This window comes from Halichoerus grypus, chromosome 10 (assembly GCF_964656455.1).
Source record: "Halichoerus grypus chromosome 10, mHalGry1.hap1.1, whole genome shotgun sequence".
Classification (NCBI taxonomy): domain Eukaryota; kingdom Metazoa; phylum Chordata; class Mammalia; order Carnivora; family Phocidae; genus Halichoerus; species Halichoerus grypus.
Window position 1 is genome coordinate 31,407,265 of NC_135721.1, and position 22,391 is coordinate 31,429,655.

At 41.5% G+C, this 22,391-nt stretch overlaps 1 long non-coding RNA gene across 2 annotated transcripts in view; it reads left to right on the forward strand.

The window, feature by feature from the left end:
- Positions 1–22,391, forward strand: part of LOC118526245 (uncharacterized) — a 29,695-nt gene that overhangs the window by 6,771 nt on the left and 533 nt on the right. Inside the window, exons 2-3 of one of the 2 annotated variants that reach the window (XR_013441662.1) lie at positions 3,379–5,775; positions 6,556–6,986. This is a non-coding gene — a long non-coding RNA (uncharacterized LOC118526245). Of the gene's footprint in view, positions 1–3,378; positions 6,987–22,391 lie in introns of both variants that reach the window. The other variant, XR_013441661.1, reaches the window with a different exon arrangement.

The following is a 22,391-nucleotide window of genomic DNA, read 5'->3' on the forward strand; positions in this document are numbered from 1 at the left end:
CATAGTGTGATTTCTTCAGCAAAGCAGAAATCCTTTCCATATGACTCATGACAGATAATAATAGCTAATGTTTATTGGGCATAGGTCAGTTGCTGCCTTAAGAACATTTATATGGATGAATGCATTTAGTCCCTAACAACCGTATGGAAAGTACAATTTAAGTACAGTCACCATCATGCATCTTATATAGATGGAGAGAGAGTGGAATGCCTCGCTCAAGTCATATGAGTGGTAAACGGCACAGTCAAGATTCAGACCCATGCAGTTTGGCGGAGCCTGAGTTTTTTTTTTTTATTTATTTTTATTTTTTATTTTTTTCCAAAGATTTTATTTATTTATTTGAGAGAGAGGATGAGAGGAGAGAGAGAGCACATGAGAGGGGGGAGGGTCAGAGGGAGAAGCAGACTCCCTGCTGAGCGGGGAGCCCGATGCGGGACTCGATCCCGGGACTCCAGGATCATGACCTGAGCTGAAGGCAGTTGCTCAACCAACTGAGCCACCCAGGCGCCCGAGCCTGAGCTTTTAACCATTGTGCTACGCTATGCTGCTTCTGGGGTCAGCCAACATTTACACGGACATTTTCAGGGATAAGCACTCACGCCACTGTAAGCTGGATACTTGGCCTAAAGTTGTCTTCTGTAACTGCAAGTCATTTTTCCTAGTTTCAGCCTCTAAAACTATATAGAATGGTCTGCTCCAACTTCCATAGACAGCCATTTAAATATTTTCAAATACGAAGAGTAGTTTTTTCTGTTCATAAAAATAACATATGCTCATTGTAGAAAATTTGGAAAATTCAAATAGTATGAAGAAAATAAGAGAATCCTTGATAACCAAGGAGAAAATAAATGTTATCTGCCAAGAATCTGTTAGCTTTTTGTTGTTATTCTTAATACCCATGATTCATTAAGGGCCCATATAAAACCTGGGGCCAGTCGAAACCTGGTTCTCCATCACATGTCCTTTCATTAAGCCGGATTTTGTCTTTCGTCTTATATGGAATCCTAGATGTAGAATTTTACATTTATCCCTTATAAACTATATTTTGTTGGTTTTGATTTTTTTCTTCTGCCTTACTGAAACTTTTTGAATCCAGATTCTGCTATCTAATATGTTAGCCTTCCAGTTTTGTATACCATGTGATCTTGGTGACAGGGCTTTCTAAATCTTTATTCCGGACATTTATAAAATGCTGAGCAGGAGAGAGCCCTGCGATACTCCATTAGGGTCCTCCCCGCAGGTTCACAAGAGTTTATTCATCAACCATTTAGTATGGTTGATCAAGAAAATTCAAATCCGTATAATTGCATTTTCATTGAACCCACATTTTTTTTTCCCACTGTGTCTATGACAATTTCATGACTTAATCGAATACATTGCTGAAATTCAAGTTTCATCAATGGCACTTCTCAACTTTATGGGTAGAGTAAGTAGCTCTAAAAGAGAAAGGTGTCATTTATCTTTTTTCTTTCTTTCTTTTTTTTTTTTAGTGAACCCAGGGTGACTCTGAGTGATCACTTCTTAATTTCTAAGTGCTCACCAATCATCATCTAAATACTCTATTCTAGAACTTGCCCGGAAATCACTGTAAGCCAATCTGTTACTTCAGACTTTTCACTGCAGGTGAAGTAGCTCTGTGTAGACAAACTGGCCCTGAGTAATATTTAATGGGGCTGAAGAAATGATCCTGCGGGTATATATTGTCTTATTCTTTCTACTTCAGATCAGCTTCCTGTCAACATGTAGGAACCTGGAAAGCTGCGGTCTAATAATATAGCCACTGACAGGAAGATTGTTTAGATTGCTCTTCCAGATTTCTCAATTGAATAATGTTGGTGAAGAATGACTGCTTCTTATTTTATTTATGACTTTGGATCAACTACAAGGCTACCTGATTTTAGGTAGCAGATGTGCTGCTTCAATGTTGCATATAAATTCTTTTTTTGCAAGTCAAATTCTACCTAAATTGTACTACTGTGGGAGTTTACTTTTTAAGGCCATCTTGTGGTGAGACATTTTATAAAGTCAAGAATTCTTCGGTGATTTATCCGTTGGGATTGAAAAACCCAGGGTCGCTTAAAGCGAGGCAAAATTACACTGTATATTTATTTACTTTTAGAAAAGTAGCTCAACATTGTTTTTTGTGACTGTCACCCTGAGCAAACAGGATTTGGAAAATCTTGGGCCTGTCAGACAGTCAGCTCATGCATAAAACTAGAGCCTCTCCCCTTCACCACATTCTCTGGGGCACCTTCACTGATGGAAGAGTGCTTCTTTTGATTTCCCTGATTGATATTTTTCTCATTTTTCAACTCAGTGTCTCAATCAATAATGCAAAGAGAATTCTATTGACTCATCTTCTTTGCGTCTTTTTGTCACTCAGCTGGTAGGGGGCGGGGTTGGTGGCTCACTGGTGAGGCTTCAGTCATACCTCTGTGTTCATCACTCGCTTGGGTTGGAATGATGTGGAGGCCAGAACCTTAACTTGGTCACCTCTGTATCTCCATAAAACTAGACATTGCCTCCTGGAAACGGGTGTTCACCACACATTCGCTGATCTGATGGTGACGCCCAAACTTACAGAGCCCCACAGCAGCTGATACCATGGGGTCCACCCCATTGCCACCCAAGGGACCATGATGGTTTGGACTTGGCTTCCTGCTTCCTGTGAGTCCCCTCCCCTGAACTCCTACAACATTCTGACTCGGAGGCTCATTGGCCCTTAACCAGGACTTCCTTCTTTTGCTCTTGTGTGTGGGTGTGGGTATGTGTGTATGTATTATTTATATACATGAATAGTCTGTCTAGATTCTAGTTCTCCAGGTCAGGTACTGTGCCTTAACCCTAATCCCCACCCTTAACCTTAATTCTAACCCCTAACTTTAATCCTGACTTGGATCCTAATCCTAAATCTGAAATCCCAGAGTGTAGGTTTTAGCAAGTGTTTTTTATTATGAATGTTACTATGATCTTGACATAGTTAAGATAACCAGAAACCAAAACAACCACACATTTTCTACATCGTCTTTCTCAATGAGAATTATGGTTTAGAATGAGCATCCCCTGGCAGTGAGAGAGCCAGAGGATTCAAATACTTTCAATATAGATTTTAGCGTTTAGTATGTAACTCAGTATCTTATGACAATTAGTCTACATGGAGGAGTTAAGCTAACCTTATCAGTTAATTGGAGCAGCCGATTGATTAAGACCACATCATTTGCCAATATGGCATATTTACTGTCAAGTGTGTGCTTTTTCTAGTTTTTATCCTCTCCTCACTGATTTCATAGGATACTTTTGGAGACAACTTGAAGCAAAATAAGGTATATGAATCAATTAATTTAACCAGAACCACTAATACCCCACCTTTACTTTCAGGACTGGTGACATCATTTGTGGGGCCCGGGCAACATGAAAATGTGGTGAATTTCAGGAATTTCAAGATGGTGACAGCAGAGCATTAAAGCAAGTGCACGCCTATGAAGCCAGCCCTTCCTTCCTTCTGGATGGGGGAACTGAGGTCTAGAAGGCACAGCAAGATGCTGCCAGTGCATAGCTGATGCGTGCTCACAGAGTGGCTGGAACTCCGTCACTGGACATTTGGTGATTGCTCTCTCTGCTTGGCTTCCTGTTCTTGGGCTTCTCCCGCTACCCAGCATCACCACGATGTGGCAGCTGAGGGACATCACCGGGGCTGTGAACAGGAAGTTCTGCTTTTGCCACTTTTCTTTATTTGTCCGACCCTTAGCCTGATTTCTTTCCTACCTCCGCAACTGAGCTTTTTTGCGTACAGCTATTCCTCATTGTCAGCACGACTTCTTCCACTAGTTTTCTTGAAAACTCTGGGGAGAAGGTTTGCGAGGTCCTGGTGGAGTGAAAGCTAAGAAGGGACATTTTGCAGACTGGATTGTTCTCCTTGGTGCCATGCCAGAAAAGATGTGTTTCTTCACACCGAGTGCTCCTCCCTTCCCAAGTCCCAACATAGATGAAATTCTAAGGGCAAACCTAAATGTCTTTGCGAAAGCAGCCTCAGGAGAGGCTCCTGAGGATGCTGGATGCTAATAAAGAGAGGGTGAAAAATTCCAAAATATCATTACTTCCATCCCTAGGAGGCCGATTGCCAACCTCCTGCCCTACTTTACTTCATCCCCATCTTGAATGAAACACGGTTGTGGTTTGCCAGAATTCCAGGGACTTGAGAATTTGATAAAGAATTCTATGTCCTTCTTTCTCCCCAGAGGGACTCCACAGTCAGTGGCTAAAGGAATTCAGACCTCTTTACTGTGCCAAATTTCCCCAAGCCCTAGTCATCGCATTAACTTGAGAACGTGGCCAAGCCAGTCCTTTTGAGAAGGAGGCACCACCACGCTGAGATCCACATCGGCGCCGACCCAGCCTTGCACCCAGCCCACTGGCCGGTTGATGAGGTTATTCGTAAAATTCAGGCAAGCCTGAAGAAACCCTTGATTCAGTGAAAACAAGAGTAGCCAGTTATTTATTTATTTTTTAAAGGGAAAGCGGGGAGGGGAATTTCACATTATCCCTACACAACAGATAAACAGGTTAAGGGGCACCTGGGTGGCTCAGTCAATAGAGCATAAGACTCTTAATTTTGGCTCAGGTCATGATCTTGGGGTTGTGAGATCTAGTTCAGCATGGAGTCTGCTTGTCCCTCTCCCCCTGCTCCTCCCCCTGCTCCTATGTGCTCTCTCTCAAATAAATAAATAAAATCTTACAAAAAAAAACCCCCAAAACAACAGGTTTAGAGAGGCTTAAAAGAAGCTGCTTAGAATTATTTATATAATCGCATGTTTTCCCTCCAAAACTTTTAGAAGGGATTCAAAGCCCAAGCCCAAGCCATAAGTCTGATGCTGGCTCTATGAAGTCCACAGGCAATGTTCTTGAGCTCTCTTTGCAAACAGTGAGCACCCTGGGGAAATACCCAGAAAAATGGAAGACACAGTGGGGTACTTAAAGAACTTCTCCGGGGTGCCTGCGTGGCTCAGTCGGTTAAACATCAGCTCTGGGCTCAGGTGGTGATCCCAGTGTCCTGGGCTTGAACCCTGCATGGCTCCCTGCTCATCATGGAGCCTGCTTCTCCCTCTGCCTCTGCCTCCCCTCCCCAGCTCATGCGCGCACACACGCACTTTCTCAAATAAATAAAAAAATAAAATCTTTTTTAAAAAATTTTATTTATTCATTTGAGAGACAGAGAGAGCACAAGCAGGGGGAGAGGCAGAGGGAGAGGGAGAAGCAGAGAGCCGAAGGCAGACGCTTAACCGTCTGAGCCACCCAGGTGCCCCCCCCAAAAATAAAATCTTAAAAAAAAAAAAACTTCTCCAGAAGCAGGTAGATTCTCCAGAAGCAGGTAGATAAAATAAAGACACACAGGCAGGAAGAGGAACACTTTTATAAAGATATAAAACAAGCTAATAAGGGCCAAATGTAAAATACAGACATGCTTCTTGTAGCAATGAGTAGAATGAAAAGATCAGGTCAGCTAACCAGGGAGGGCTTCCTGTAGGAGGCACCTTTCAAAGCAGAGTTTTGAAGGTGGTCTGGGGGGAAGGGAAGTGCCTAGGGAAAAAGAGGGAGGGCAATCCCTCTGGGAACTGAGATGATGGTTTGGATCGTCTAGTCAAATCTGCTTTCCCCCTTAATTATTGTATTTTATCCTTCATATGTATTTTTTTTTTTTTTACTATAGTTTAAATGATTCAGACCACTCTGCCTGCATACATCTGATCTCTGAGGTATCCTCTATTGGTTTTGCAGGTATTTATAGTTACACTATAAAGTGTCTTTAAAAAAAAATAGAGCGCGACTGTATAATGTGAAACCTTAACTCTGGATAAAAATGTCAAGATGTGAACTCTGCTGCCTCCTTTTAGTAATTACTCATTTCTGGCAAAAAAAGCAGATGGCTTAATTTACCCCGAGGACAACTTAAAAACACTATTGCCGGTTAATTCACTCCCAACCCTGCTCCCCAAATAGTTCTTTTCCCCTTTCTCATTTGAGTCCTCATTTTAGAAATTATCAATCTTTTCTGATTCATGGTGTGTAGGCATTTAGTTAAAGTTAATCTGGATTGAGTTAACCCTTTCCTCTAAAGGCATATCTACTTTGCTCTCTCTGGGAATGTCATACATGGAGAAGGCCTATAGATTACTCCTTACAAGGGGGCAAATTACACATGCATTCCACGTATAACTTGATCAAAAAACTTCCTGTATCTGTTGCACCTGCATCAGTTAAAGCAGGAATTTAGATGCCCGTTGACGGGATTGTAAATCATTAAGCTTCACAGATCTGATCTACAAAAGGGGGTGGAGGAGACCTCCTCTTGCTTCATAGAATCCGATTGCTCCCTCTGGTTCCCTATCATCTTCCTAAGAGGATTTAAAAGTTGGTTTCAAACAGCTATCAGAATGACTCCCCCCTTTCTTAAGGCACTCATTAGAAAATAAAACCAGATATAATTAACAAACAAACAAACCTATCTGCCTGCTGTTCTGACTTGTTATAATAAGTGTTATTTCTACTTACAAACAGTTTCCTGTCAGCATCCTGCTGCTTCTTTAATAAGACTTCTGCACTGGGGGAGAAAAAAGCTCTGCATTAAAATTAAGCGTTGACTTGTCGTCACTTCTCTTCCTGCTCATCTGCGTTCGGATTCAATTTGCTTTGAGGTTGAAAGGAACTAAAATGTCAAAATCATCACTAAGAGAGAAGAGGGACCTCTCTGCGCCTAGAGTTGGTTGAAGGATGGGGCTGCCAGTAGACTCATGATAAACACCCTGCTTCCTCACTCGTGGGCTCCGTGGCCCCTGTGGCTCCTGGGCAATGGGAAAAGCTTTCCAGGTTCCTGGGGTTAGTTTCCCAGCTGAATGATGGTGTTCCGGCATCCTTGAGCAAGTTCCAGAGACCCATGTGACTGGACAGATCCAGAGGGGACTTTGACCCTGAAGCTGGCCTGTGGATTGGTGAGAATAGGAAGCTGAATGGAAATAATTGGAAAGTGGTTGAGGTTGGCCAGGACAGCAGCGGGGATAATGCTGTGTGATCAAAATGTGGGGGATGGTGGATTTTCCAGATTAATATTTTTATATTAATTAGAATGTATAATTATTTTTATAATTTTATAATTAATGTTATATTTAATTAGAATTAATATTTTTAATTCTAGAGAATTGCAAACATATCCAAAGAAGGTAAGATAGAGTAATGAACTACCATAGACCCATCACCCATTTTCAACATTTATTCATGTTTGTTTAACTGATACCCCCACCAACTCTCCCTTCCTGTATTATTTTTGAAGCAAATTCAAGACATTATATCATTTCATCTATAAATATTTTATACTTGATCTTCGCCAAAAGGCCGAGAAGCGATCATCTATAAATATTTTAGTTTGTCTCTCCAAAAATAAACTCCTTAAAAAAAATATATATAACTGCAATACCATTAGCATACCTAAAAGTAATTAACAATTTCTTCATATAATCAAATATCCAGTGCTTAAATTTCTAGTTGTCTTGTAAATGAGTTTTTTAAGTAGTTTGGTCAAGATTCAAATAAGTCTTGTTTGATAAGTTTGTTAAGTTTCTCTTTCTCTCCTTTTTAAAATAAATTGTTTATTTTGGAATAATTGCAGACTTACAGAAGAGTTGCAAACAGAGTACAGAGAGTTCCCGTGTACCTTCACCCAGTTCCCACTAATGTTCACATCTCACATAATTACAGCGTATTTGTCAAAACTAAGAGAATAACACTGGTCCATTACCGTTAACTAACCTACAGGCTTTTTTCAGATTTCCCTAATTTTCCTCCTGATGGCCCTTTCCTGTTGTAGGATCCAGTGCAGGACACTGTAATACATTTAGTCATTATGATTCCTTAGACTCCTCCAATATGTGACAGCTTCTCGGTCTTGCTTTTCTTTCTTTCTTTTTTTTTAAGATTTTATTTATTTATTTGACAGAGAGATGGAGAACACAAGTAGGCAGAGAAACAGGCAGAGGGAGAGGGAGAAGCAGGCTCCCTGCCAAGCAAGGAGCCCGATGCAGGACTCGATCCCAGGACCCTGGGATCGTGACCTGAGCTAAAGGCAGATGCTCAACCGATTGAGCCACCCAGGTGTCCCTTGGTCTTGTTTTTCATGACCTTGATATTGATCAGGTATTTTGTAGAAAGTCCCTCAGTTGGGATTTATTTGATGTTTTCTCATTATCAGACTGAAGTTATGGGTGTTTTGGAAAGAACACCACAGAGGAAAAGTGTTCTTCTTTACAGGCATCATGTACCAATATGACTTCAAGTCTCTTTTTGAGGTGCCTGGGTGGCTCAGTTGCTTAAGCGTCCAACTCTTGATTTTGGCTCAGGTCATGATCTCAGGGTGGTGATATTGAGCCCCGCATCTGGCTCCCCACTCAGCGGGGAGTCTGCTTGAGATTCTCTCTCTCCCTCTGCCTCCCCCTCATCTCTCAAATAAATAAATAAACCTTTTAAAAAAATGTGACTTCAAGTCTCTTTTTAAATCTCTTTTCCTTCATCTCCCCCTCTCTCTCTTTTTTCCATTGCAGATAACTTGCTGAGAATCTGTAGGATTTTGGTTTTGTAGTTGCTGTTGTTTGTTTGTTGTTTTGTTTACATACAGAGGCCATGGCCACTTTTTAGGCTGCCCAGGCTGCTTCCCAATCAAACAGTTGTCATCTCAGCAATTCCTGTTCATTTCCATCCCTTACCAACACAAGACAGAGTTAAATAAAAGTCTGGGTTACTCTGCAGGCTGCACGGCAGCCTTTAATTTTAGTTAGATGCTGGAGAGAAGGTCTGAGAAAAAAGACATCCTTAGCAGGAAATACATTTAAAAAAAGAATTCCTTGAAAACTGATTCCTGTCTCATGGAAAGATTTAGATAAGAACACAAGTGCGCGGACACACACACACACTATGAAGAGGTAGACAAATATATTATTGTTATTATAAAGAGAAGAAATACACCAAGATGATGCTTATAATGGACGGCCATTAGAATACATTAGGGATGATTAAAATCTGCCTGACATTGGTCCTGGCCGACCAGAGTCCGCAAGTTTTCATAGGGCAGATTGCTAGCACAAGTGAACAAAGAAATAATAATTGTCTCCCTCTTGGACACGGAGCTTTCCTTTTTACCGTGCGTCTTTACTCGTGTGACGTAATGTCATTGTGAAGCACTTTCAGGTCAAGCCCAAAGCACCGCCTTTCCCCAGATAAGGACCTTACACAGAGGAGCGAGGCCTTGTGACTTGGTCACAAGGCTGGTTACAGATGGAAATGAGATTAGAAAGCAGGTGTCCTTCCTTTGCATGCTATTACCAGGTAGATTCAGGTTAATGTCATCCAGGATCCACCTTTAAGGACTTTCTACTTGGGTAGCAAATATCTCAGCATGAATCCTTAAAATTAGAATTTAAAATTAGAGCCCCCAGTTTCTCGTCGTGAACACTCCAAATGTTGATTTAGAGCACCAGATTTGTGCTCTAAATCGGGTTTAGTGTTGCTATATTGATAGATATCTTACTAGTAAGCCTGGGCGGGCCGGGAACACGCCCCATTTCGCCCTGACTCCTGAGGTTCAGGCAGCAGCTCTGATCCGTTCAGTGCAGGGTCCTGGTCAGGAAGACCTGCTGCTGACAGTGGTTATGGGAGCTGCTCCTAGGTTCGGAGCTTCCTCAGAGCAGGGTCACGCCTGGAGCCCGCTTAGCTCGGCTTCCTGGGAACAGAAGGATTCTTCTGAATCCAACCCTCGGTGGTCCCCAGTGGGCTCCCATCACAAATGTGGAAGGAACAATGGCAAAGCACAGAAGGCAAGGGGGTGGAGAGGTAGAGGAGTGATTCACCAGTGCCCTCCTGGGAAGAAAAGCCAGCACTTAAATATATCTTAACATCTCAGATATAATTTCTGCCTCTGGTAATGATGATGCCGATGCCAAAGTGCTATGGGAATGGGAGCCCCATGTTAAGAGAGGAGTGACCATAATGAAGGTGCCCTTGAGTACACCCATAGTTTCACAAGTAGGGTTCTGTTGCTCTTTTGTCTTGCTTGGTCCATGGGCAGTGCAGTTTAATGATGCTTCACACTCAGTGTGCCTCAACCATGGTAAGGTAATTCAAGAAAATTCTAGTTGGGCTTCTGGATTCTTGGGCCATTAATATTTTTAATGGTGACAATAAAAGCTGGAGGAACTGCAGTCTCAGTGAGGGTTTTGGAGAGGCTGTGTAATAATGAGGCATGCAGAACCCTGGGTGGTAGGGCCTCCAGGCTCTCGCTTTGCTCCTGGCTGGCTCTGTGTCCTTGATCTTGCCACTTAACCTCCCTTTCTGCATTCCAGTGGAATATGCAGATAAAACTCTCCTTGACCTACCTAATAGGTAAGTTTTCAAAAACAGCTGATTGGGAGCACCGAAGATGGGGGAAGTTTGAAAGAAAGAGAAAAGGGGAAAAAAATTACATTTTGGAAACAAATTACTTAATAACAAGCAGTGACAGAATGCCTGAACATTGGAGTTTTATAGTCAGAGTGAAGATTTATTTGGCATTTTGAATTTGTTTTCTCAGTGAGCAGAGGCTATTTGGGGGAGTTGAGAGAAAGGAGAAAAGGGAAGGAAATTTAAAATGCCAAGAAGAATCTATGTAGAGGTCTCTACCAAAAATTCTACTGATGCACAAGTCCTCCTACTTATAGAAGAAAAGATCTTTCTATTAAAATTATTCACACCATGTCTGCTTTCCACATTGTTTTACAGTTTGAGCTGCTTCTCCCACCCCATTTCCCCAGCAATTGTCTAGAGCTCAAAAAACAAAACCATTTAGATTGTTGGCCCTCTGAGGTCTTAGAACCATGTATGACCTTATTTTTTCCATGAGTCCTATTCCTGAGCCTGGATGTCTCAGCTTTTTGACCTTCCAAACACTGGCTTATCTTGGGGACCTTATGAAACACTGTGCCTAAGAATAACCTGGTGGTTTAAAAACAAATAGACTAAGTCCCGTGTAAGCCTCCCATGAAGGGCATTTCTAATTCCCCCTTGGAAGCTTGATCTTGGATCAGAGCCAGTAGTCGTATTTCGGGGTCACCTGCTGAGTTTAGTTTCCCTTGTCCCCTTTTGTCAGAATCTTGCTTCCTCTGACCTTTCTCCCAGTTCCAGAGGACATGGGTCATGGCAAAATGTGAACACCCTGGTGAATCTGGCCAGAGAATGTTGGTCTCCCTTCAGCTTCAGGTACTGAAGGCTCTTGGCTGGATGAAGAGAATGTCATTAACGTCATGAGAACCAGAGGGACCACAATTGTTCCTTCCTCTCATAGACTAAGCCCAGATCTTGCTGGGCTCAGCAGTTAATACATCTGCACTGTCTTAACAACTGCCCCCTCTTAGTGTTGCTTGTTCTATAGTTCTTGAAGACACTGTCTCTGACTAGTCCTGCCTTGTCCCATTGGAGGTGGGGTGGGCAATGTGAGGATTGGAGAAACATTCTTTGTCATAATTCTGCCACCAGACAAAGGCCTGTGTCTGCCCCCAGCTAAGACTTTAATTCTTTGTTCCTAGTCTTTGGCAGGGTTTCTGCCCACTGACAGGGCACCTTGCATGGGTGGTTTGGGTGGTTCAACTTCCTAGCAGATTCAGTGGTGACATCTTATTCCCATCTTGAACCGGTCTTAGACCTTTCCTCTTGGTTATACACTTGCTAAGGAGGTGGCATGGAGTGAAAGGAGTACTGGACGAGGAGTCAGGAGATGGGGGTTTAGGAAATATCCTTTAAGTTCCGAGGGTATTATTTTTCTTGTTTGTAAATTGAGGGGATTCGACTAATATGATCTCTAAGGGCCTATGCCATAATAAATAGAAAATTGATTTGGTAAAAAAGGCTAACACCTGTAGCATTCTGGTAGTATGCTATATACTCATGTGTCTATGTGCAAATATATACGTCTGAGAAACAAGAAATTGATAGAAGAAACTTCTTACCTATTCTTTCTTCTGCCATTCTTCACTCTATTTTTTTTTTTTTAAAGATTTATTCATTTGAAAGAGAGAGAGAGAGAGTGAGAGAGAGCGCGCACACAAGTGGGGGAGGGGCAGAGGGCGAGGAAGAGGGAGAAGCAGACTCCCCCCTGAGCAGGGAGCCTGACACGGGGCTTGATGTGGGACTCAATCCCGGGACTCCAGGATCATGACCTGAGCTGAAGGCAGATGCTTAACTGACTGAGCCACCCAGGCGCCCCATTGTTACCTCTATTAAAGCACGGAAATCAGTTATTGTTGATGGAATTTTGTCTACTTAGTGTAATATAAGGAAGGAAAACTCTTCCTGTATTGGCCTGCTGGGTTTAGGTTTTTCAAGCCCGCCAGTGGCTATTTTATCACTTCTAAGAGACATCAACACTGAAAACTGAGTGCTCCAACCATGGTGATTCGTAAGGGGTCAGCTATTATTAAACATTAGTGGCGATTTACCAGAATCCTTTCTTCCTGAAAATAAGTTATGCAAAACTGTTATTTATTTATGAGTTTAAGATAGAAAAAGAGCTAGAAGTACTGCTTTAAACCAGACGGGGTGTGGGCAGATGTTGGCCAAGATTCCCTTCCATCCACAGCCCCTTGCAGGCTAAGCATCCGGCCTCTGGGCCAAAGGCAGGCAATTGTGTTAAATCATGCAAAATAGAGTGGCAGTTTGGTGAGGCATGCAAAATGAATTGAAAGCAGAGAACTATTTATTTGTCAGTAGCAATCCATCCCAGACACAAAGGCTGCAATGATAAAGAATAAGGATTAATTCTTATAATATACTCTCCTACTTCAAAAAACTTTTTGCAAGAAGCACAACACACATGTTTCAGCTTTTTACAATTTTCTAATTGGTTTTGACTCATTAGCACAGCATGAGTGAGTTTGGAATTTTCAGCCCAACAAAAATGCAGTTGCAGGAGGATCTTTATAAGCCTCCTGTAATCTCGCCAAAATGTCCAAGATTACCCTCTTCTTCACTTTAATTAGAAAACTGGGTTGCAAATCAGAAAGGGATATAAAATTGACTTTGTCTCTCTTCTTCATTTTGTCACCTGGAACAAGTCAGTTAATCTGTTTGGACCTCAGTTTTGGTAACATCACCATTACATGTTCACATCTGTAAAAATGTCCACACTATTTCCTTAGGTGGGAAAAGCAGATATAAATGATTTTTTTATGCATTAGTCAGCTTTGCTACAGAAACAATGGCCCCCAAATCTCAGTGGCTTACAATAATAATTTATTCCTCTTTCATATATATGTTAATGACTACAGTAAGCTGCATTTCAGCTCCTGTCTCTTCTGATTCTGGGACCCAGAACAAGACTGGGTCTGACTTATTTTGAATCTCCTATGCATGGCAGAGGGAAAGAGAAAGAAAGTTCACAGAAATACACAATGGCCCTAAAACTTCTGCTTGGTTGTGGTGTATGTTATATCCACTCACAGGCCATTGGGCAAGGCAAGCAACATGTTGGGCGTGATGAGGGGGTGGGGATAGATAGATGCTTACCACAGAAGGCATTGCAAGTCATTTGGCAACTGACTGATTACCTACAGGAATCATTTCTCCTACAGTAAAGGGGAAATAAATAGGAACAATAATATATCACCATATATTTATCTGTAAATATGGATATGCATAGAAAAAAGTCTGAAATGTTATTCATTAAAATACTCTTAGGCCAGAAGAACTGAAAACATATGTTTACACAAAATCTTGTACATGAATGTCCATAGCGGGATTATTCATAATACCCCAAAGTGGAAACAATCCAAATATTCATCAAAAAATGACAAATGGGTTGAAAAAAATGTAGTATATCCAGACAGTGGAATGCTGTTCAGGTATGAAAAAGAATGAAGTACTGATACACACTACAACATGGATGAACCTTGAAAACATTACGTTAAGTGAAAGACTCTAGTCACAAAAGACTACATATTGTATGATTCCATTAAAAATGAAATGTCTAGAGTGTAGAGAAATTCAGAGACAGAAAGTAGGTTAGTGGTTGCAGGGGCTGGGGGGACAGAGGATGGGAAGTGACTGCTGATAGGTAATGGGGTTTCTTTGGCATAATGAGAAAGCTCTAGAACTAGATAACGATGACTGCACAACCTTGTGAATATACTAAAAACCTCTTAATTGTTCATTTTAAAAGGCTAAATATTATGGTGTGTGAACTATACCTCAGTTTAAGAAGATTCACGGAAGTGGTTGGATGGTGCGATTGTAGAGAACTTTCACTTCTTCATGTATTCATTCCTATATGGCCTGAATTTTTTATGATGTGAAAATATTATTTTTTTTATTCAGAGAAAAAAAATGAAGATATTCTAATTGAGGGAAACACAAAAATATCAGTTGCACAAAATAAAGTTCTCTTGCATGCAATTCATGTATCCTAATCTCAAGTACTTGCAAGTTTAAAATTTGAACCATCCTTGAGTTAGACACTTAAAACAAATTCATCACCTTTCTCTATAATTAACCTGGAGAGGTGTGATAGCAATGATGGAAATGTCTAAAATCAGAAAAAAGTGAAAATTGGATTAATAAGGGTTATTTGTGGTCAATGTCAATCTACCTCATAGAGAGAAATGGTTTTCTAGAGGGTCAGAGTGGGTCAGGAGCACAGTGATCTCCATATTCTTGCTTCTCTGCTGGGGAAAAAATAAATCAAAACCACAGCTTCATCTTTTGGTTCTACCATTGGAAAAATTACACGTTTAATTAAGCCTTTTGGCCGACATGTAGACATGAGAATGGAATTTTTACTCTTGTGTAGACATAAGAATGAATATCCTAGACGGGAAAATTTTTTTTAGGACAGAGATCTGGTGGCACGGGGTTTCCAGAGAACTGGAGACTCAGCTCAAAAACGTTCAAGCTGACATCCAAATGTGGGAATGCTTCCAGCAGGTGAGTCTGAGAGAATGAGCCATATCCAGGGCCCAGAGATTGAGGTCAAGCTGAAGGCTGCAGTGGTGATGCAAGCATCTCGCCTACCCCCCAACAGGAAATCCTCCCCAGGCCCAGAAAATGCCATTGACCCTGTGTATCCAAGGTTGCCTGGAGAATCAGTGGCTAGTGTGTCTCCTGTAGTCTGTCCTTCTCAGTATTAAAGGAAATGAGTGAACAATAATCAAAAAACCACAAGCAGTCCAACAGCTCAGCAGGCATGAAATATTATCTATTGAACAGGCAAGGCCTCTGCCCGCAAGAGATTTATAGTACAATATGGCAGATGAGAGAGGCCAACATGTAATCAGCAGAAAACTAGTACTCAGAAGAGTTGTACTTATGTGTAGTGTGTACGAGCACCTATTTCTAGAAAGTCCCTGGCTTAGGTTCTTTACAAATAGCACACCACAAATGTAATTTGCCCAAACATTACTGTTAGTCACAGCTTTGATCTGAAAGGTCAAAGGGAACTGAAAAAACAAAAACAAAAACAAAAACCCACAAACCCTGTGACTTAACAGAATTTTGTTAAATGTTCTTTGGCCAGGAGCAGTCATAAACGATGCGGTGATTACTCATGATTTATAATTTGAAAAAAGGAAAGGGCAAAGAAGTGGTTCACCCTTATAGCTCTGGCAAGAAAATACAAGGTCTTGCTATGCCCTTCCTAAGGCAGTTTCCTGAAGAACAAAACCCAAACCACAAACAGCACTGCAGCTCAGACCATTTTTACTGGCATTACCCATAATATTATGCTAATTCTAATCTGCAACGCAGATTACATTAGCAAGGTGTAACAAGAAGCAATCAATGTTTATAAAGTATGTTTTCTCCTTAGCCCTGCTGACACTGTGCCCCTGAGGTTGCCTAAAGCTCTGGGTCTAACATTAGAGATGGCAGGCAGGGACTTAATATGCTGCCTGATTGCCAAAGCTCTGCTAATAAGCACTGATACTCGTCTGCACAGAGTCTGTATTTTATATTGTGTACAAGGTACAGGTCTTTGGATTTTGATACTAGTCTGGGAAAGGGTATCATCCACAGCTGGGAGAGTACATGCTGATTTTATTCAAGCACTTTGAACTGTGCCCAGCATATAGTAGGTCCTCAATAAATATTTTTAAATGATGAATGAATGAATGAAATAATACTAGGGCATATTATATTAGTCAGAGCTCTCCAAAGAGACAGAACCAATAGAATATGTGTGTGTGTGGGTGTGCATATATATATATGGTATATATTTAAATATATTTAGATATAGTATATATACACATACACACATACATATGTATACAAACACACATAATATACATATATGCATATATACATACATATAATAAATTGGCTTACATAATTATGGAGGCTGAGAGAGAAGTCCAGACCAGGAGAGCTGAGGTAGAGTTCCAATCCAAGTCTGAAGACCTTGAGAAGCAAAAGAGCTGACGGCGTAAGTTCCATTCCAAGTCCAAGTGTGAAGGCAGAAGATCAATGTCTCAGCTTAAAGACGGTCAGGCAGAGAGAGGAAATTTGTTCTTACTCAGCATTTTATTCTATTTAGGCCTTCAGTGGATTGGATGAGGCCCACCCACACGGAGGAAGGCCATCTGCTTTACCTCTGTCTACCCCTTCAAATGTTAATCTCATCTGGAAACATTCTCACAGACACATTCAAAAAAATAATTAAACACATATCTGGGGGGCGCCTGGGTGGCTCAGTCGTTAAGCGTCTGCCTTCGGCTCAGGTCGTGATCCCAGCGTCCTGGGATCGAGCCCCACATCCTGCTCCCTGCTCAGCGGGAAGCAGGCTTCTCCCTCTCCCACTCCCCCTGCTTGTGTTCCTGCTCCCCACCTGCTTGTGTTCCTGTTATCGCTATCTCTGTCTGTCAAATAAATAAATAAAATCTTAAAAAAAAAATAAACACGTATCTGGGCACCCTGTGGACCAGTTGACACATAGAATTAACCATCACACCATATTCTCCAAATGCCCTGCCCACCGCCCCCACCCCCATAGCGGGAAAGGTTGTGTGAATCAATTACCCTTTTCCTGACTTCTTTTGTAATGAATGACATGCATCTGTGAGGCTTAAAGTAAACTGTGTGGCTTGTGGCCACAGATCAGAATTTCCTGGGCATGAAGATAATTGGCACAAAAGGAGTGACTTGGAGATTCTGACAGCATTTAGGGCCTGCCGGATTCACTTGATTAGTTGCTACTCTGCTTCCTTCATCATCAGCCACCCATTAATACATGGAGAATCAGACCAACATCAGAGTGTGGGATGCTGGGACTCACACAGAGGACAGGCAAGGGGTGGAGTCCGAGCAGGCAGGCTACATCGGAGAGCAGAGAGGCAGGGTGAACAGAAGGCCAGGGTTAACTAACGGGTAGCATCTCAGCTAAGAGTTTTTAATTAGAATCACCTGAGAAGCTTCAAAAACTACCTATACCTGAGCCTCTCTCCTGACGAATTAAATTAGAATCTCTTGGGAGGTGGGAAATGTTGGAGCCAAAGTGCAAGTATTTTTTTTTTAAGATTTTATTTATTCAATCGAGAGAGAGAGAGTGAGAGCAGGAGTGTGGGGGAGGCGGGGGGGGGGGGAAGAGAAGCAGACTCCCCGCTGAGCAGGGAGCCCATCATGGGGCTCAATCCCAGGACCTGGAGGTCATGACCTGAGCCGAAGGCAGACACTTAACCATCTGAACCACCCAGGTGCTCCCAAAGTGCAAGTATTCTTAAATGTTCCTCACATGATTCTAAAGTGAAGCCTGAATTGAGAACCTCTGTTCTGGGCTGTCCAGTCACTTCATTATTAGAATACAGGGTGATGGATTCTACTTGGGACTACCTGTTCAGTGGAGAATAGAGATTCTCAAACATGTCTGCATGTTGCAATTGCCTGGGGAACTTTAAAACCCACCTATGCTTGAGTTCCACCATCACAGGTTATGTTTGAATGGATCTGGGGTATAGCCTAGGCTTTGGGATTTTAAAAAGATCCCCCAGAAACGCATAATCTCTAGCTCCACTCCAGATCTACAGAATCAGAATTTGTATCTAAAATAATACAATTGTGGTAAAATATACATAACATAAAATTTACCATCTTAACTTTTTAAAAACAAGATTTATTTATTTGAGAGAGAGAGTGAGTGGGGGTGGGCAGAGGAAGAGGGAGAGAATCCCAAGTAGACTCCTGCTGAGCATGGAGCCAGACTCGGCTCTATCACATGACCCTGAGATCATGACCTAAGCTGAAACCAAGAGTCAGATGCTCAACTGAGACACCCAGGCGTCCCCCATCTTAACCATTTTTAAGTGTACAGTTCAGTAGTGTTAAGTACACTCACACTGTTGTGCAACCAATTTCCAGAACTCCTTTTATTTTGCAAAAGTGAACACTATACCCATTAAAAGACCACTTCCCATTTCCCTGCCCACTCCACTCCCTCAGGCCCTGGTAACCCCTAATCTACTTTTCCTCTCTATGAATTCCAGGTACCTAATATAAGTGGAATCATACAGTATTTATGTTTTTGTAACTGGCTTAGCACAATGTCTTCAAGTTTCATTCATGTTGTAGCATGTGTCAGAATTTCCTTCCTTTCTAAGGCTAAACAATATTCCATTGTATGTATAGACCACAGCTCGTTTATCCATTCATCTATTGGTAGGCATCCGGGTTGCTTTCACCCCTTGGTTATTGTGAATAGTGCTGATAAGAACATGGGTATACAAATATCTCATTGAGACCCTGCTTTCATTTCTTTTTGGTATATTCAGAAGTGGAATGACCTGCCATACTGTTTTCCCTGGTCACTGCACCATTTTACATTCCTACCAACAGTGCACAAGGGTTCCAACTTCTATCTTTGCCAACTCTCTCTTTCCTTCCTTCTTTCTTTTTCTTCCTCCCTTCCTTCCTCCTTTTCTTCCTTTTCTCTTTCTTTTGTTCTTTCACTGTAGCCACCTTAAATGGTGTGAAATGCAGAATCTGCATTTTTAAAAAAGATTCATTTATTTATTTGAGAGATGGGGAGCAGAGGGAGAGAGAATCCTGAAGCAGACTCCCCACTGAGTGCTGGGTCCAACATGGGGCTCGATCTCATGGTTAAATGCTTAACAAACTGAGCTACACAGGTGCCTCCGGAATCTGCAGGCAATTGTGTTTGGTTACAGTTTGAGAAGGTGCTCTACTGCCCAGGCTGGTTCCCTGGTTGGCCTCCCTCTCTATGCATTTGCTTATATTTTTTAGCATTGACTATGGTCTTGTGTTCTCAATGTTTATTTGGCTTTCCAGTTTTTTACAAATAGCTATTATGGCTTAAGCCTGTTCAACCTCTATTGTTCATTGGCAACTTTGGTGAAAAATGCTCTCTGGGTTCAGATATAGAGGGTTTAAACCCAGGGGGAAGCTGGGTTCCATTCCTGAGGTCCCATGTGGTCCAAACTCCATAAGGACACAGAATATGAAGAAAGAGCCCAAGTAGCCCAAAGTAATAAAAAGGAAGCCTAATCTTACCTCATAGCACCAAGCAATATAAAAAGGAATCAAGACCAGAACACTCAACAGCGTTTCTTAAAACCCTTTATCTTTCCTCTCCAATTCACTCCAGATTCAAAGTGTTCATCCTCCTCCTCCTCCTCCATCTCTCCTCTTCTCCAGTCCTCTACTTATTGATACATCTGCCCAGTCTCTTTTATAAGCAGATCCCCTCCTTAGGCCTTTATCTTTTCATTTTCCAAAACAACATCCCCAAGTCCTGGAACTCTCTGGGAAAGCTGCCTACTTCTCTAAGGACCAGGAAGGAGCCATTGGGCAGAGAAAGACAGCATTTTCTATGTAGGAGGGAGGATAGGTGAAGACTGGAAACTCTCATATGTTAATGGCTAGCTTGCATGTTTTTCTCCTCTACTGGATTGTGAATTCATTGAGGACTTCATGTTTTACCCCATGAATTTCTGATTCATGGTGACTGTTCAGATGTATAGGACAGCTGACTTCTTGGTGACCTAATCCAAGTATAGGGGAGGAACACAATTCTCTTTCTCTCTGCTCACCTAGATTCTCTGGCTGGGGCTCTGCAAATTAGACTGACAAAAGAAAGATTAACAAGAAAAAAACAAATAGAAGTTCACTAACATGTGCATTGTGCATATACATGGGAGCACTGAGATGAATAACTCAAAGAGGTGGTTAGAACTTGGCTTTATATAGTATCTTTTTTAAGGAAACTTTTCTTTTTTTAGAGAGAGAGTGTGCATGTGCATGAGCGGGTGGGGAGGAGGAGAGGGAGGGAGAGAGAGAATCTTAAGCAGGCTCTACCCCCAGTGCAGAGCCTGATGTGGGGCTCAATCTCATGACCCTCAGATCATGACCTGAGCCAAAATCAAGAGTTAGATGCTTCATGGCCTGAGCCACACAGGCACCCCTGGGCTTATATAGTATCTTAACAAAAGAACAATATGTTTTTAGAGAAGTGACAAGACAAAGGAAAGGGACTTTGAATTTCTAGGGGGGGCAAATTGTGGGAAGGTAAATATACAGGGGAACTAATGGAAGATAAGGGCTAGTTAGTAGTTTGTTATATGGATTCTTCTCCAGGCTGAGAAGGGTCTAGAGTTGGCTCCAATGATTGAATTCTGTCTTCTGGATGAAAGGGAAAGGGGGCATCTTTATAAATTTATGTCCTACTTTTAGACAAATAGGGGAAGGATAGAGAACTTTTCTTGTATCTACTTCTTCTCAGTTGCCTTTAGCTCAAAACAATCAATATGTCAAGTGGCATATTTTGGGACGGCATATTCTACTCTTCATGGATAACCTACAGCCCAGGTGTTCATTATGCTGCTAGCACTGAAAGAGTCCCAGGATATTCAGGTTACAGCATCACCTAGGACTCACTCCCTTCTTCCCTGATGCCACAGAAATAGAACTTCTCAAGGGCCTGAGTTGCTCTTGTAGCCTCCAGCCTGTACCTGACATTATCAACAAGACTCTTTGATGGAGGTGAATTTTGAAAATCCAGAAACCAGCAGGTCCCTTTGGAAGTGATATTTCACGGCTGCTTTCTCATCTGTAAAATCAATGCTTGTTTCTGACCCAGAGCTGGGTACAGATCTTCTTTCTTATGCATAAACAATATATTCTCTAAATTGATTCATCACTCTACACCCTGGCTTCTAATGACAGATGGCAGTTTTTCTTTGTCTTTCTTGCTTTTGAACATGGACATTAATCTGCAGACTGAACATTATGGAAAGTGCACGGACTCTCTCCACAGCACATGTGTGACCTTCTCCTCTGGTCTTCAGGAAGCTGGACCTAGGAAAGAACTTTAATATTCACCACCAGAGTAAGCTGTAAATATCACACTGTTTGCTTAACTTGTAACATTAATCTTTCTGTGGCTCTGGGCATTAAATAATAAGGAAAATACCACAGCTTACTACAACCAGTCAATGGGCTGATAAGATGGATGCTGTTGTGTTTCAAAATTGTGCCAAGTTTATGTTGATAAAATGACTTTCTTCTTTGAATCTGAAAAACAGTGCCTATGGTTCTAATCCTGTGTGACTCTGACTTTGTCTTAGATTTACATGAAATAAGAAATTGGCCCCAAATGGCCTCATTCATCTTCATAACTCCTCTACTGATGACATTTATGGGGAATGTAGTATTATTATTCTTTCACTACTAAGGTCTAGAGAGCTTAAGCTTTCAGTCAAACTAGCAAATTCTGTATTGGTTCCAGAACCAAAAGAAAAGGAATAGGTCTGTGGCTATATCTACAGAAAAAAACAACAACGAAAACAAATGTAAAAAAAATTGCCATTGCATGGTAGGAAGGAGGCTATTTTGTTTATCAAAGGCAGTTGAGTCTCGCAGACTGAATCTATTCAGGACTGTTGATTAGAATTGACTTGTTAGTCCCATGGAACAACAGGTCAATTCAGCCCAACCACCACTTTGATGAATTTTTTTTTTTAACTTAGAATGTTTGATTCATCTACTAACTTGACTGCATGTGGACCACCAGCAGGTGGGTTATTATAATTAAGAGTCTTTTTAATAGCCTTTGAGAAAAATAATCAGATTCTAAATTCTGATTCTTGGGCATTTATTAAATAGGAAAGGCCCAAATATCCCCCAGTCCTTCTTTCCACATCCACTGACTATGGTATGTATTTTGACACGGTCTGGATTTCTGTTGGAAATTTTGTTTAGCTATTAGTGCAGCAGACCTGAAATAATAATACACAAGATAGAAGTTCATTTTTCTCATATGTAAAAGACACAGAGAATTGATGTAGCTCAGAGGCAGGACATGGGGCGCTGTCCCTGTCAGGCGAAAG